The sequence below is a fragment of the Lynx rufus genome, unplaced genomic scaffold, assembly GCF_022079265.1.
Source record: "Lynx rufus isolate CCGP_SWC_20201006 ecotype Redwood Valley unplaced genomic scaffold, mLynRuf1.p SCAF_7, whole genome shotgun sequence".
NCBI classification, from domain to species: Eukaryota; Metazoa; Chordata; class Mammalia; order Carnivora; family Felidae; genus Lynx; species Lynx rufus.
Window position 1 is genome coordinate 141,211,698 of NW_025814889.1, and position 14,105 is coordinate 141,225,802.

A 14,105-nucleotide genomic window follows, 5' to 3' on the forward strand; every position below is an offset into this window, starting at 1 on the left:
CTGATGAAATAACCGGAGGGACCCACCGCGGTGTCAGAGCGGGCCGGCTTCTCCGAGAACGGTTCCAGACAGGGAGCTGGACACAGCTGGGCTGATTTCACATGGAAATAGGTGTTTCGTTAAGTGAAATCAGATTAGAGAAGAATACATAGAGCAAAATCTTTTTTGTTCTTTTGATCTGCAAGCTTGTATGAAAACCCTGGGCAAGGGGCACCTGGGGGGCTCAGTTAGTTAAGTGCCTGCCTTCGGCTCAGGTCCCGATCTCGCGGTTTGTGGGCTCGGGCCCCGCGTCGGGCTCTGTGCTGACAGCTCGGAGCCTGGAGCCTGCTTCGGATTCTGTCTCCCTCTCTCTTTCTGCCCCTCCCCTGCTCATGCCCTGTCTCTCTCTCTCTCTCAAAAATAAACATTAAAAAAAAAAAAAAAAAAAAAAACCTGGGCAAGATACACATCGAATTGCTTTCGAGATTACCCTTTTGGGGTGGGATTGTAGACAGTTCTCACTTTTTATTTTCGTGTTAGCTGGATTATTTATACCTGTTATGGTTACATTTGCTAGAGGAAATACGGTATACCCAGATAAACTTCAAATTTCAAATAAGTAACTTTTTAGTGTGAAGATGTCCCACACAACATGTGTACTTTTATTTGCTACATCCGGCAACCCTAGAAATGGCCATAAACTGCAAAGCCATTTCCACCTCGGAAGATAAAACGGAGCCAGCTGCCGCAGGCTGGTGTCCTCCTGAGCGAAGGCCGGGGCCAGCGCGGGCGTCCGCCCGAGTCCCTGCACCACTCGGGGTCTGCCCCCACCGGCGCATCCCTTCCGAATTCTTCTCTAGGACGCCTCTTGGGTTCCCTCGGCTCCCTCCAGCAGCAGCCACAGCTGCTCCCCCGGGGTTATGTCACCATCCAGTCTGGCTTTACCGCCTCTCCTCCTCCCTGGACCCTTGCCCACTCCAACCTTGGAAGACCCTCAAGCCCCTTCCTGATCTGGCCTCTTCCTGCTCGGCTTACTGGTTCCTGTAAGGAACCACAGGAGCGGGTTCCTGGCCCAGGGCCCTGGTGCTTGATGCCCTGTGTGCTCCCTAGGACCCCATCCCAGCCACAAGGCCCCTCCAGGTAGGCGCTGCTGTAAGCTTCCGGCTTTCACTCCATTTCCCCTGAGCTCATCACTGCTGCTGGTGCCCCATCTGCAGCTCCTGTCTGCCTGGGTCCCTTGCCAATTCTGGCATTTCTCTCCTTAGGCCCCTGCGGGGTCTGCTGGAGATGCCACGGTTCACCCCCTGGACCATCACCTCAGCACCTCCCCGCACCATGGGCGACCTGACACGGTCATCCCCAGTTCTCCTCCACTCCCCTCTTCTACACCTCAGGAAGGGGCCAAACCCCAATGGAGCCTCCCAGGGCTTATTCCCAGCTGCTTCCTCGTCCTCACTTTCCCAGCCAGCCCGGTGCCTCCCCCTTTGGGCCCCTACCTGAACAGGACCCGTCCACCCTCGGAGCAGAGGGGCAGGTCCGGAGGCGTGGGGGTTCCAGCGGGCACAACTCCTACCCTCCTGCTTCACACCGTCCTCATGCCCCTCACTACATCACCTGAGAGGTGGGGAAAGGGAAACCCCGAGGTCTCAGCGGCAGGGCTGTGGCTGGGGGCTGGGGGCCGGGCGGTGGCCCCGGGCACACTGGGTCGCCTGTCCTGATGTCAGCTATAGGCAGGCAGTGTTCACGGCACACCTACTCTGTGCCAGGGGCCTCTGCACCTTCCTGTTTCTGGCCGCATCACGACATCAACGTCACCAAGGCAAGAGCCATCTGGCACAGCTCCGAGGTTTCAGGGCTGCACGGCAGGCTTTCCGGAAGCTCATCTACCCCCAAAAAGGAAGGTCACTCCAGGCCAAGAGTCCCCGGAGGCAAACTGTGGGGACACCCTCACACATCTACATCAGTAGTCTGGAGTTCTCTTGCCTCTGACAGCGAAGGGAAGATGAAAACACTTCACAGGTGGTGGCCGCAGGGGCGCTTCCTCTTGCTGGTCCCAGGGGCCCTGCAGCCTCCGTTCCAGCCCCCACCCCAGGAGGCCTGAGAGGTCCCGGGGAGAGCAGCAATGGAGACACCCGGATGCGGGTATCGCGGTATCCAGACGGGGAGTACTGAGAGCACGTCGACTCCGGAGTACAGAGCTTTGGGGTTCAGCTGCTGTCACTGTCCAACTGCACCCCGGCGGCCGCAGCTCCCCCTCCCAGGCCAGGCTTGGCGTCCACCTGCCGCCACCGCTCACCTCTCGACCCTGCCCCGGCCTTGCACAGGGTGGAAAGTGCTCATCAGAGATTTACTAAATGGATGGACACGGCCGTTCAATGCAGTCACCGTGCATCCCGACGCACTGGGACAGTTCCAGTTTGTGCTGGTGCCGGCTTCGCCACTAGAAGTAGCACTCCACTTCGTGCCCAGAGTGTCCCGTTCAGGCATTAAGTTACACGGCCGCCATGTGGACTCAATCATTCCTACGAAGGGTCAGCGCGGGCCACACCTGGTTGACCTGTAGGAGGGAGGACGAGTCGCTGCCGTTCTGCTAGCGAACCTTTCACGTCCCCACCTAGCTTGGTTCCTGGCAGTCGTGGGGACTCAGTCCACATCTTCTGCCACGACTTAGGACGTGCTTGGTCTCCTCGTGCTGGGTGGCACACGTCAGTGCACACGGCAAACAAGGCCCTCCGCTCTCGGAGCATTGATTGTAGTCAGGGAGGCCGGCCACGAAGCTGGGAGAGGGGGTGAGGGGAGGGACGTGCCTCACAGAGTGGTCAGAGAGAGCTTCCCCGGTACAGTGACATGTGGGCAAAGACCTGAAGAGGTGAGGGGTGAGGCAGCCACAATTGAGGAAAAGCTTTCCGGTTGGAGGGAACAGCCAGAGCCAAGGCCCTGAGGTGGGGCACAGAGGACAGGGTGGCTGGAGTCGGGTCAGCGAGGGAGGGCAGTGCGGGCCTGGTCACCTCGACTGTAAGAACTCTGGCTTTGGGGGAAACAGAGAGCCCCCTGAGGGTGTCAGTAGACAGGTGAGCACAGCAGGGATGAGGCAGGAGGCTGTTCATTCCTCCAGAGCAGGAGTCCACAACTTCTGCAAAGGGCTAGATAGCAGGTATTCATAGCTGTTGCGGTCACGTGTCTCTTTCGACTCCTGAACTTGGCCTGTGCCTTGGGAAAGCTGCTGTAGGCAGGACGTGAGTGGGCGGGCTTGGTCCCGTTCCAGTACAACTCCATCAGGACACTGACGTTTGAATCTCCTGTAGTTTTCACGTCATGAAATATCACTCTTATTTTGATTTTCCCCCAGCCATTGAAAAGTGAGAAAATATTCTTAGCTCCGAGGCCATAAAAACAAAACAAAACAAACAAACCAGACGGCTGGCTGGATTTGGACGGTGGCCATAATACGTATGCTGCCCCCTGAGCTGCATGACAAGGGTCCACCAGGACTCTGTGCCAGGCAGCATTCTAGAAAGTGGGACCCATCAGCGAGAACAGAAGAAAACAGTCGCTGCCATTGGGATTTGGTAGCAGACAAGCGCGTTACAGCGGGTCTGTGAAGGTCCCAGGGCCAGTCGGCCTCGCTCAGTCACGGAAGTCAAGCCCCCACCCGCCGAGGCTGGAGAGGAAGGAACGGCCCAAGAGGGCGCAGCCCGGGAGGAGAGGGTCGTGGAGGCGTGCCGGGCGCTGGGCGGGAGCGGGCACAGCCTACTCACCTAATCGTTCAGACTTTGTAAAGTGCACGCTTGTCTCACGTTCGCACAACACAAGGTAAATTCAGTGTGCACCATCTGTGTGGCCCGCACACAAGTCTGTATTCGGCAACTGCACATTACACGTCCAGAGGCGTACACACCCCGAAGCCCGCCCGCGTTCCCGCGCGCTCAGCACCTGCTGGCGCCGGGCCTTCCCCCGAGGGGCTGCTCAGGACGAGGTCGCCGGGGCGCCGGGCGCTGCACAGAGGGTCTTTCCCCGGCCCCCCGCAGGGCTTAAGTTTTAATCCCCGTGCTGCAGTGAGCGAGGCCGCGCATGGAAGCACCTTATCGTCTTAGAATTAAGGGCTTAGACGCACGGCGCACGAAGCCGCGGCAGCCCTCGCAGCACCGTGCACGAAGGAGGACACTCGGCGCGGCTTCAGGGTAAGCCGGGCTCCCGGCGCGGCCGTCCCGCGACCGTGGGCCCCGCGGGAAGGTCGGCCCCGCGTCCGCCGCAGGTGGGAGGGAGGGGTCCCCGCCCCGAGGCTCCGCGGCTCCGCTGCAGGACGGGCTAGGCGCGGGGCCACCGCGAGCGGGCCGCCGCCAACAGGCGACCCAGGAATGCGGCGCAGGCCGCCAGACCCGCCACCGCCCGCAGACGTTCCAGCCGCCCACCCGCCAGCCGACCCGGGGGCGGGGCCGGGACGCCCAAACTGCGCCTGCGCCGTCGCCCAGTCGGGCCCGGGGACCGGGCCGGCGCGACAGGACTGCGCCTGCGCCGTTGGCTCAGCCGGGCCCGGGCACAAGGCCGGCGTGCGGAATCGGCGCCTCAGAGGCCGGTCCGCAGCAGCCCGGGGGCGGGGCCGGCGCGCGGGGACTGCGCCTGCGTGGCAGGCCCGCTCCGGCCTGGGGGCGGGGCCGCGCCTGCGTGGTCGTTCCGGCCGGGCGCGGGGGCGGAGACCGCGCCTGCGCGGTCGGCTCGGGCTCGCCCCGACAGTCGCGCCTGGGTTCCCTGGTGCCGCCCGCCCGCCCGGCCCCGCCCCCGGCCCCGCCCCGCGCCGCGCGGGGCTCTGGGAGGGGCGCAGCGTCCGGCGGCGTCGCGGGCGGCGGGCGGGCGGCGGCGGCGGCGGCGGGAGGGGCCGGCGGGGGCAGACAAAGCCGCGGCTAATGAATGGGAGCGTCCGCCCGCGCCGGCCGTCGTCCGCAGCCGGGCGGGAGCCGCGCCGCCCCGAGCCCAGCGCCCGCGGTGAGTGCGCGGCGGGCGGCCGAAGCGGGCTGTGCCTCGGCCGCGAGCTCGCGCCCCGGGCCCGGCCGTCCCGGTGCGCCGTCGGAGGTCGGGGTCCGGGACGGGGACGGGGGCAGGGGGCGAGGGTCGAAGTGGGGTCGGGGTCGGGCTGCGGGGCTGGGGGGCCGGGGGCGCCGCGACATTGTCTGCGCCGGGCCGGGGGCGGCTTTGGGGGCGCGGCCTGCGGTGGCCTGGACCCCGCCCGCGCCCCCGACTCGGCCGCGGTGCCCGGAGGGCTGGGGTCGACGCCGACCCCGCCCCCCGCCCCCGGGACCCCCGGCCCCGGCCCCGCGATCCCGGCCCGCGCCCTGCGCCCCCCGGCCCCCCGGCTGACAGCTGGCTTGTGGCGGGCCGCGCCGGTTGCGCCCGAGACGCGTCTTCCGGACGGCAGGATTTTGTTGACAAAATATCTCAAGTGGTAGAAAGTTGGTGCGGCCGGGACGGGGTGCGGAGCCCCGAGGTGCGGGGCCGGGGGCCGGGGGTCCTGGGCGCGTCTTCTCCCAGCGCTTGGCCCCCATCACCACAGCGAGTTGCCCTACAAATCGCATTTGGGTTTTTTTCTCGGTGTGGCTCGTCTTCAGGGGTATTTCCAGGAAGAGACGGCCCGTCGTCCTAGTGTCTTAGGAGGCGCATGCTTGCGGGGCCCTCGGTCGTCGTGCCTCTGGGCACCGCCGCTCAGATTTAATCAGTAAGGTAGGAATCAAATGGCAAAGCGTAATTTCACACGGGTTTCAATTGTGGTTGTCGGTCTGGACCCGGACCCGGGCATTTGTGTCTCTGTCCCGCAGCGCCTGCAGCGCGGGGGCTCCCCCAGCCCAGCCCTGGCGACCCCCTGGCGCCCTCCGCGGGTTTGGGGTGACATTCGGGGACCCCGCGCGCCTCTCTGGAAGAGGTCTCCGCCAGGCATCAGGACCAGCTTCTGTTGGCATTCTTCTTTTTGTAAAAAAGGGAAGTTATTTGTTTTGAAGTTAACTCTGACTAAATCGAGTGCATGGTTTAAAAAAAAAAATGCTTTTCAGGCTTTAACGAGGCCAGTTCGTTAGGGCAAGGGCATCCTGGTGGCTTTTTATTAGAAATATTAATGTTTTGTCTGTATTGTGGTGATAAAATTGGGAGGCTTGGAAGGAGTTGGTCGGAGTTTTTAAAAAAGTGCTTCGACTAAGTCAGATTTCACTTAGGAATTAATTTTGGTCACTCACCAGTTTCCTTTTGAAGGAAAGTGCTCACAGGAGCTGAACTCTATCTCCTCGGAGGGCTTCCTGTGGGCTGTTGGCGCCCATCCCTGTGCTCACCTCCCTGACCCTTGCTCGGGGCATATCTGCTTAATGTTTTCTCGCTGAAAGACCTAGCACGGGGTAAGAGAAATTCTGGGCGTCCTCAGAAGTTCCACGGGACCCGGCCAGCCTCCTGTGTCAGAAGGGAGCTTGGACTCAGTCTACCTGACACGTAGTCTCCTTGACAGCTACCCCTTCCTGATACCGTTCTGGCTGTTCCTGGTATTTTGGGTGTGAAGACATTGTTCTCTAATGTCCCTACATGCAAGTAAGGAGGTTTGTGCAAAACACAGGCTGCGGAAAGGACGTCCTAACAGCTCGGAGGGAGATTTAAAGTAAGTTATTGGAGCAGTTGATTGAATCCCATTCCGCTGTGGTGCAGCGGCACGCAGGGTTCGCGGAGCAGAGGCAGCGCGAGGACCTGCCATCCAGACCCTGTCCCCATGGCGCAGAGTCTGGAGACGGAGCGGCAGGGGAGGGGGGGTCCGGGAGCGGGGGTGGCCAGGGCAGGCCTCTCTGCACCTCGTGTCGCGGTTTTCCTCGCCTGGCGCCAGCTCCTGTGGTCTCCAGACTGCGGTCTGACTCCCTCGCGGCGATGATCGCGTGGTGAGGGGAGGGAAGCAGGTGCGTGACGCCGGGCGTGGCGCGGACCTGGTGCCGGGGGCCTCGGACCGGTGGCGAGCGGCCCCTTGGACTCCTCCTCACCAGCATTCTCTGCACACAACACACCGTTTCGAGGCTGGACTGCCTTTCTTCTAATTACTGTTTGGTGTTGAAGACACTATTTGAATCTCAGGGCTTGAGGACAGAAGCAGTCGGAGCCCGTGGCTCTCACTTACCTTCTGTGTTTTACTGAGTTTAGCTGCGCGGAAATGTCACAGTGCGCCGCCGGCCCGACCGTCCTGCGGCCTCGGGGTCTGGACTCCACAGGGTTCCGGTCCTCTCCCCTTCCAGGGGCTCCCCCTTGGTACAGCCCTGTCTTTCCTGCCCTTCTCCCTCACCCCACTTTCCGTCGCCCGGATTTTTCTTCATTCTGAGATAGCTCACATCACTTCCTTGCCGGTTATTTGACAACGAGCTGTGGGCAGTTCAAATTCTGGAAGCGTTGCTGGGAGAAAAATAAAGCCTTTCCTTCTCGTGCTCCGTGTTTCTGAGGCAGGGGTTCCTGAGAGAGACAGGTGCTTGACTAGGAGGTATGCTGGCCTCTCACGCTGTACCTAGCAGGGTTCTACCTGCGGGGGGCAGTAGTGGTTTTGAAAAGGAGACCTGAGCGGTGACGCTGGGCATAGACTTACACCAGAGAAGGAGGCCCGGCCAGGAAAATACAGGCAGGTGCAGGCAGAGGTGAGGGCAGTTTCTGCTTGAGAAGTACGTTCCAGGAAGACCCCTTCTTGGACGGAGTCCGAACCCAGGGGTCTGGGGGCTACAGACGGAGACCCCAAGGAAGAAGGGGCGGTGTGGTGGAGAGGCTGACCCGTCTGCTTGAGCCCAAGTCCCGCGGGTCCCGCCCGGTGTGCGGCAGGCTGCGCCCCTCGTGGGCACCTGCTGTGTGAAGGCCTGTCCGCAGCCGCACGCGGCCCTTCCCCAGCGGTCCGAGTGCCCTGGAAACCGCTGCTCCTGGGCTGGGGAGCAGGGTGAGGGGGCTGTGCCCTGCTGGCCCACCCGAGTGCCCTCCATGCGATGGCTCCTCCGTCTGGGTGGCCGCGCACGCGCTCTGTCCTGCTTCAGCGCCCCCACAGAGGTGAAGCGTGAGGGGCTGCGTTTTATCCACGGCCACCGCAAACTGACCGTCGCCTCGGGGTCTGCTCGCTTGCTCTCCGCTCGGGGGAGCGGCGTCGGGAGCAGGGAGCTCTTCCCGGATGCCTCCGGTCTCCCTGTCACAGAGGCCGTGTTCCACATCCTGTAGGTAAAAGGACGCTTTCAGGACTCTTAGCAGCTTCCAGCCACAGTAGCAGCTTCAGCCTATCCCTCGCGGGACCGCCCTGGACCCCACGGGAAGGGGGAGGCAGCGAGCGAGGGTGCTGGTGTTGGGTAAAGGGGTCCCACGAGACGAGTGAGCGGAACCGACCAAGGAGCCCTGGTCTGCGACCCAGAACGTTTCAGGGACAGCACGGGGACCGGCTGACCTTAGCACAGTCTGTTTGCTTGCTTTGGAATGTGCTTTGTTTCCAAGGTAGCCTTATCGCCGTGTCTGACCGCGTCTCACGGGAAGGGCTCTGGTTCTGGGTTTCTGATGTTAACCCTTAGCAGCTGTCCGTGCTCTCGGATCTGTCCCCCAGATCCGTGGAGCTGGTACTGGATTATCCTTTTCCTTTGTGTGAGCACAGCGGCCCTGGTGGCACTTCCGGCTTTGAGGCGCGTGGTGCTGTGTCCAGCCCTAGAAGGCGTCGGTTACGGTTACTCCCGCTCGGGGTGTGTAAAGTGACTCGCCCACGTACACCTGGTCCCGGTTTATGACCTTGTGGGAAGACGGTCGTGTCCAGTGTGAACCGGGCGGGCTGTCGCTGTGGCTCATTGATTCCCTGGGCGCTGGACGGCTCACGGAGAGCTGGGTGCAAATATGCTTCAGTGTTTTCAAGGTTACGTGTGGAGTTTCTGACAGCGCTTGGCGGCGTGTCGCCATCACCGCCACCTTCGGCCCGTCTGGCGCTGGCCGCACTCCTGCAAAGGAAATTGCGTGTTTTCCAGCGCTTCACCCCTAAATGCCCTTTTCTCCAAAGAAGAGGCAAAAGGAGACTCTTCTGTGTGACCAGCAGCACCATCGCTGATCACGTCTAGAACGTGGAATAGTGGTCTCTTCGCACCCGTGGGCCGGCCGCTCTGAAACCAGTAGCTGATTTCTCCAAACCAGAGTCTACTCTGTGTCATTGCATTGGCTGTCACATCTCTTTAGTGTCTATTCTTCTGGAATAATACCCCCCACACCCCAGTTGTTTTCCTTGACATTGACTCTTTGAAGAGACTAGGACGGTCGTCTTGTGAGTGCCTCGTGTTCAGGATCTGTTTTGCACTGTGTCATTTAACTTGGCTCCCCGTGTGCTGTGATCTGGCGGGAAGAGGGTGGGAGTCGGGCGGCACGTTCTCCCAAGGGGGATGCCGCCTGCCGCGCCGTTCTCGGAGGCCGTCCTGACACCGAGGCCGGCTTCCTTATGTTGTGTATTTTATCCGTGTCCCTCTCACCCGGGCATCCTGGGAAGAGGGGACAGACGCCGGGCCCTCTCCCTTTATCACCGCTCGTCAGGGGGGCAGACGGTCATACCTTCACCGTGGCAAACGCTTTTGTTTTTCCTTTTTCTGTTTTGAGTATCAGTGCAGACTGATGGATTTTTATTTACTCATTGCATCAGAGGCTATTAACGTCTTCTGTGTTCGGTGTTCACGCGGTGATAGCTGAGCAGCTGTGAGCCCCCGCGATGTGGCGCCTGCCCCTCACTCGGCATCTTTGTGAGAGCACCTCTCTGGCCCTTTCCTTCCCTCTCCCGACCTGCCATCAGCCACTGCTCCAAAGTGCTTTGCTCCTTGTTAGTGCAGAAAAGTGTTTAGAAGCCGAGACCTGGGTGTTGGATGTGTTCACTGTGTTTGTGCATGATTGCTGCTCTAAGCACCTGTCTCGTGGACAGAACTATGAAACGTTTTTTAAAACATTGTAAGATCATCCTGAGTTTTTCAGTACAGATTTGAAATTATTTTAAAGTTTTACTTAATTTCTTTGATTTATATACATACATTTTTTTTTTTTAATTAGAGCGTGCGTGCACAGGCTTGTGGGGTGGGGAGGGGCAGATGGAGAGAGAGAGAGAGAGAGAGAGAGAGAATGAGAATCCCAAGCAGACTCCATGCGCAGCCTGGGGCCCAGTGCGAGGCTCAGTCCCACAACCTGGGATCGTGACCTGAGGCGAAATTAAGAGTTGGACACTCGGGGCGCCTGGGTGGCGCAGTCGGTTAAGCGTCCGACTTCAGCCAGGTCACGATCTCGCGGTCCGTGAGTTCGAGCCCCGCGTCGGGCTCTGGGCTGACGGCTCAGAGCCTGGAGCCTGTTTCCAATTCTGTGTCTCCCTCTCTCTCTGCCCCTCCCCCGTTCATGCTCTGTCTCTCTCTGTCCCAAAAATAAATAAACGTTGAAAAAAAAAAATTTTTTTAAAAAAAGAGTTGGACACTCAACCGACTGAGCTACCCAGGCGCCACAAAAATCTTGATTCTTAATATCATTGGCATAATTACTTGTTTTATGGACAAGTATACATAAAATAGGGTGTGATGTTACGATACTGGGTTACTACTGACACTACTTAGCCGAGTTTAAGGTGCTTTCGCGTTTGTTTAAGATTTTAGTTTTAAGTAATCTCTATACCCAATGTGGGGCTAGAACTCACAACCCTGAGATCAAGAGTCCCGTGTTCTTCCAGCTGAGCCAGCCAGGCGCCCATAAGGTGCTTTTGTTTTTGAGGGTTTTCCTTTTGTTCTTAGTACGTATTAGTAATAAAACAGTGCGTTTTAAAACAAGCCTTCTTTTGTCTGTCATTATGTTGCTCGTTTGATACAAAAAATTCGGTTTGTTTGTTTCAGATGAGGAATTTTCAGATTTTATTTTTACGTTCAAAATAATTACACGGCTCAAAAGTCAAAATCCTGTGGAAGATATCAGAAATTTCACCCCGTCCCTGTTTCCTCTACTGTTTACAGGCAGTCATCTTTGTGTCTGCTTTATCCCGCAAAGCCAAGCATGTACACGTCTGTGTATAGCTCCCGGCTGGTCTTTCATAAAAGGTAGCAGGTACTCTTACACTGTGTGTGTGCCTCGCCGTTGTATTCAGCACCTGTGAATGTGTCCGTCCTCCCCGACGGGTGTTTGAGTGGTGGTCCGGCCTCGGTAGGACGCTACAGTCACCAGCCTTGGCAGATGTTATTTGGTATTGGATGAGGGCCGTCTTTGGGGTCTGGTCCTGGCGGTGGGATTGCTGTGTCCAAGGATGTCACTGTAGCAGCGGTTCCCAGATTCCCCTCCAAGCGTGTGGTCCCCTGAAGGCTTGCCACAGCCTCGCAGACGGAGGGTGTGTCCGGCACCCAGTCTTTGCCGGTCCGACCCAGTGAGACCTGGCCACATCGAAACTGTGAGAAATGAAAAATACTAAAATGGCTGTTTGGCGCCCAGAGTGTCTGAGATCAGTAAACAGACGGCTGTGTTAGCAAGTGGCCCGGGGTGACAGCCGGGCAGCTCTGCCCCCCCCCCCCCCCCCCCCCCCGGCACTGACTCTGCTCTGGACTTCTGCGCCGTGGAGTTGGAAGGTGGTTTCTTTCGTCCCGTCGATAAAAGAACAGCAACTTCTCTGAGTCCGGGCACGTCCATACATCTTACTTTTTCTAGCCTGTGGAAAGGAACCTCTGAAGCTACCTTTTACTTTTTGGTATTTTTGTCTTTGAACCTAAGAAACGTACCGTAAGTTGAAGGAACTTTGGTTTTGGGGTGCATTCTTTCTCTCTCCCCCCGCCCTTCCATTGCTCTGGAAGTTGAGATTGCTGTCGCACCTTCCGAGGGGGCCATCACTTCCTTAATTGCTCAATGTTCAGTCAGCATCAGGTAGCCCCAGGGGCTGCAGAGACCTGGGACGGCCTCCTATCCCGGGGGCCCGGGGGCCCGGGGGCCCCGGGCTGCAAGCGGCGGCAGCCAACCGTGGACAGGGTGATGAAGTTTGTTCTAGAAGGATTCTGGGTTTGACACATTGTCATTGGTCACCCTGTTTCTGTTTGCTGGAGAGTAGGATCAGAACCATCCAGAGAAATCCTCTCCAGGGGTGGGTGGCAAAAACCTACTGGTCCTTTTTATCTATGCAGACTGATCAAAACTGCCACAGTAGCATAATCCTTTTGTGGTTTGAAAACCAAAGATAACACGCTTCTTTTTTCCCCTTTAATTTGTACCAAAATAGTAGGAAAAGCTGATTTTCTTTAGTAGTAAGCTGCTAGATCAGATGACAGTGGTTTTCTTAAATTAGCAATATCGTTGCTACTTCTGATTATGAAATAATATGCCCAAAATTAGTCAAGCAACAGAGGACTGTATAAAATAGAAAGTGAAAGCCTTTCATGATGACTGCAGTTAAGTTGCGTATCCCCTTGTAGACGTGTGTCTGTGTGGGCGCCCACTTGCACCCGGCACGGTCCTGGCCGACCTCCCGTGCGCCAGGAAGGCAGCCGTGGTGGGCACTGGGGGGCGGCTGCCGGGGCTGTGTGGGTGATTTCCAGAGTGTAAGTCTTGGGTCGTGAAGCATAAGACACGCGGACAAGTGCTCATCTCTGTGAATCGTCACCAGCTCGAGAGACGGACGCCACCCCCGTGCTCCCCAGTCCCAAAGTCCCTTGTTTTCCCAGCCTGTGCCACTGTCGTTCATATACGGGGGTCATGCGGTGCGTGTTCTGCTCACTGTCGTGGTTGCTGGGTATTATGACAGTTTCTTCGTTGTGGCTGTGGGCTATCCCACGCACGGATCTATCACAACATGTTATCTGCGGTCGGGAGCCACTTACACCTCTGTGATTACTGCCACGAACGTTTTTGGATTTGTCCTTTGTTGCAGGTCTCCAGGCATCTTGTGGGCGTGACCCTGTGACTGGTCACACGATAGCGTGGGGGGCTGCAGTGTATTCCAGGGTGGCTGGGCTTGCGTGTCCTAGTCCGGCCCCTGGCACTGTCGGCTCAGTGTGTGTGTGTGTGTATGTGTGTGTGTGTGTGTGTGTGGCCGCTTTACAGGGTGTATGGTGTTCTGGATTTCATTTGTATTTCCTTGATTTTTAAGTTTCTTAATTTTAATGTGGCCTGGTTTGTCCATCTTCCCTTGGTAGTTCTGTTTTGCTCTAAGTCAAGGTCGTAAGAATGTTTTTCCATCTTACGTTCTTTATTGTTTTGCCTTTAGCGTGACCGTCGATTTGGGGGATGGCATGAACTAGGGTCAGGTGTCATTTTTTCCACGCGGAGATCTAATTGTCGTGGCCCCATGTATTTAAAAGATCCTCCTTGGGGCGCCTGGGTGGCGCAGTTGGTTAAGCGTCCGACTTCAGCCAGGTCACGATCTCGCGGTCCGTGAGTTCGAGCCCCGCGTCGGGCTCTGGGCTGATGGCTCAGAGCCTGGAGCCTGCTTCCGATTCTGTGTCTCCCTCTCTCTCTGCGCCTCCCCTGTTCGTGCTCTGTCTCTCTCTGTCCCAAAAATAAATAAACGTTGAAAAAAAAAATTTTAAAAAAAAAGATCCTCCTTGCTCGCTGCTCTCCAGCGCCTCCAGCGTCAAAAGTCTGCTGTGTGCAGACCCTGTGCGTGGGCCTGTCCCCAGGCTCTCCAGTCTCTGCCAGTCTGTTGGCCCCTGGAACCAACACCACAGCACCCTCGTCAACATAGTTTCATACGGTTTGGGTTTTTAAGCCTTTTTAAAGTTTAGCGCAGACGCAGAAACCAGGAAGTAAGTGTGTGGTTTGATGGGTTGTTATAAGGTGGACACTTTTGTGACCATCACTTGGGTCAAGAAACGGACTTCTGCTGGCTCCCCAGACCCCTCATGCGTGTCTCCCCCACTGCCCCCCGCCGTCCTGACGGAAGTAACTGCCAGCCTGGACTTTATGGCAAGTCCGTCCTTGCTTTTCTTCGTAGTTTTGTGACCGAATCACGTACCTCCAAGTCCTAGTTAAGTTCTGCCTGTTGACTTAGATGGCATTTCAGTATTATCTGGAGCTCGCCCCCCACCTCCCGTGGAAGTTTTTTGTGGTTGGCTTGTGGTTCTCACAGTCTGGATTTCGCCGATGGCGGTCCTCCCGTGTAGCGTCATCTCTCCCTGGTTTCCCGG

At 58.0% G+C, this 14,105-nt stretch overlaps 1 protein-coding gene across 2 annotated transcripts in view; it reads left to right on the forward strand.

Moving 5' to 3' along the window:
- Positions 1 to 4,818: 4,818 nt before the first annotated feature.
- Positions 4,819 to 14,105, forward strand: part of ZBED4 (zinc finger BED-type containing 4) — a 29,697-nt gene continuing 20,410 nt past the window's right edge. For both annotated transcript variants that reach the window (XM_047065288.1, XM_047065290.1), the window contains exon 1: positions 4,819 to 4,962. The gene's annotated coding sequence lies outside the window, so the exon portion shown is untranslated. The remainder of the gene's footprint in view (positions 4,963 to 14,105) is intronic.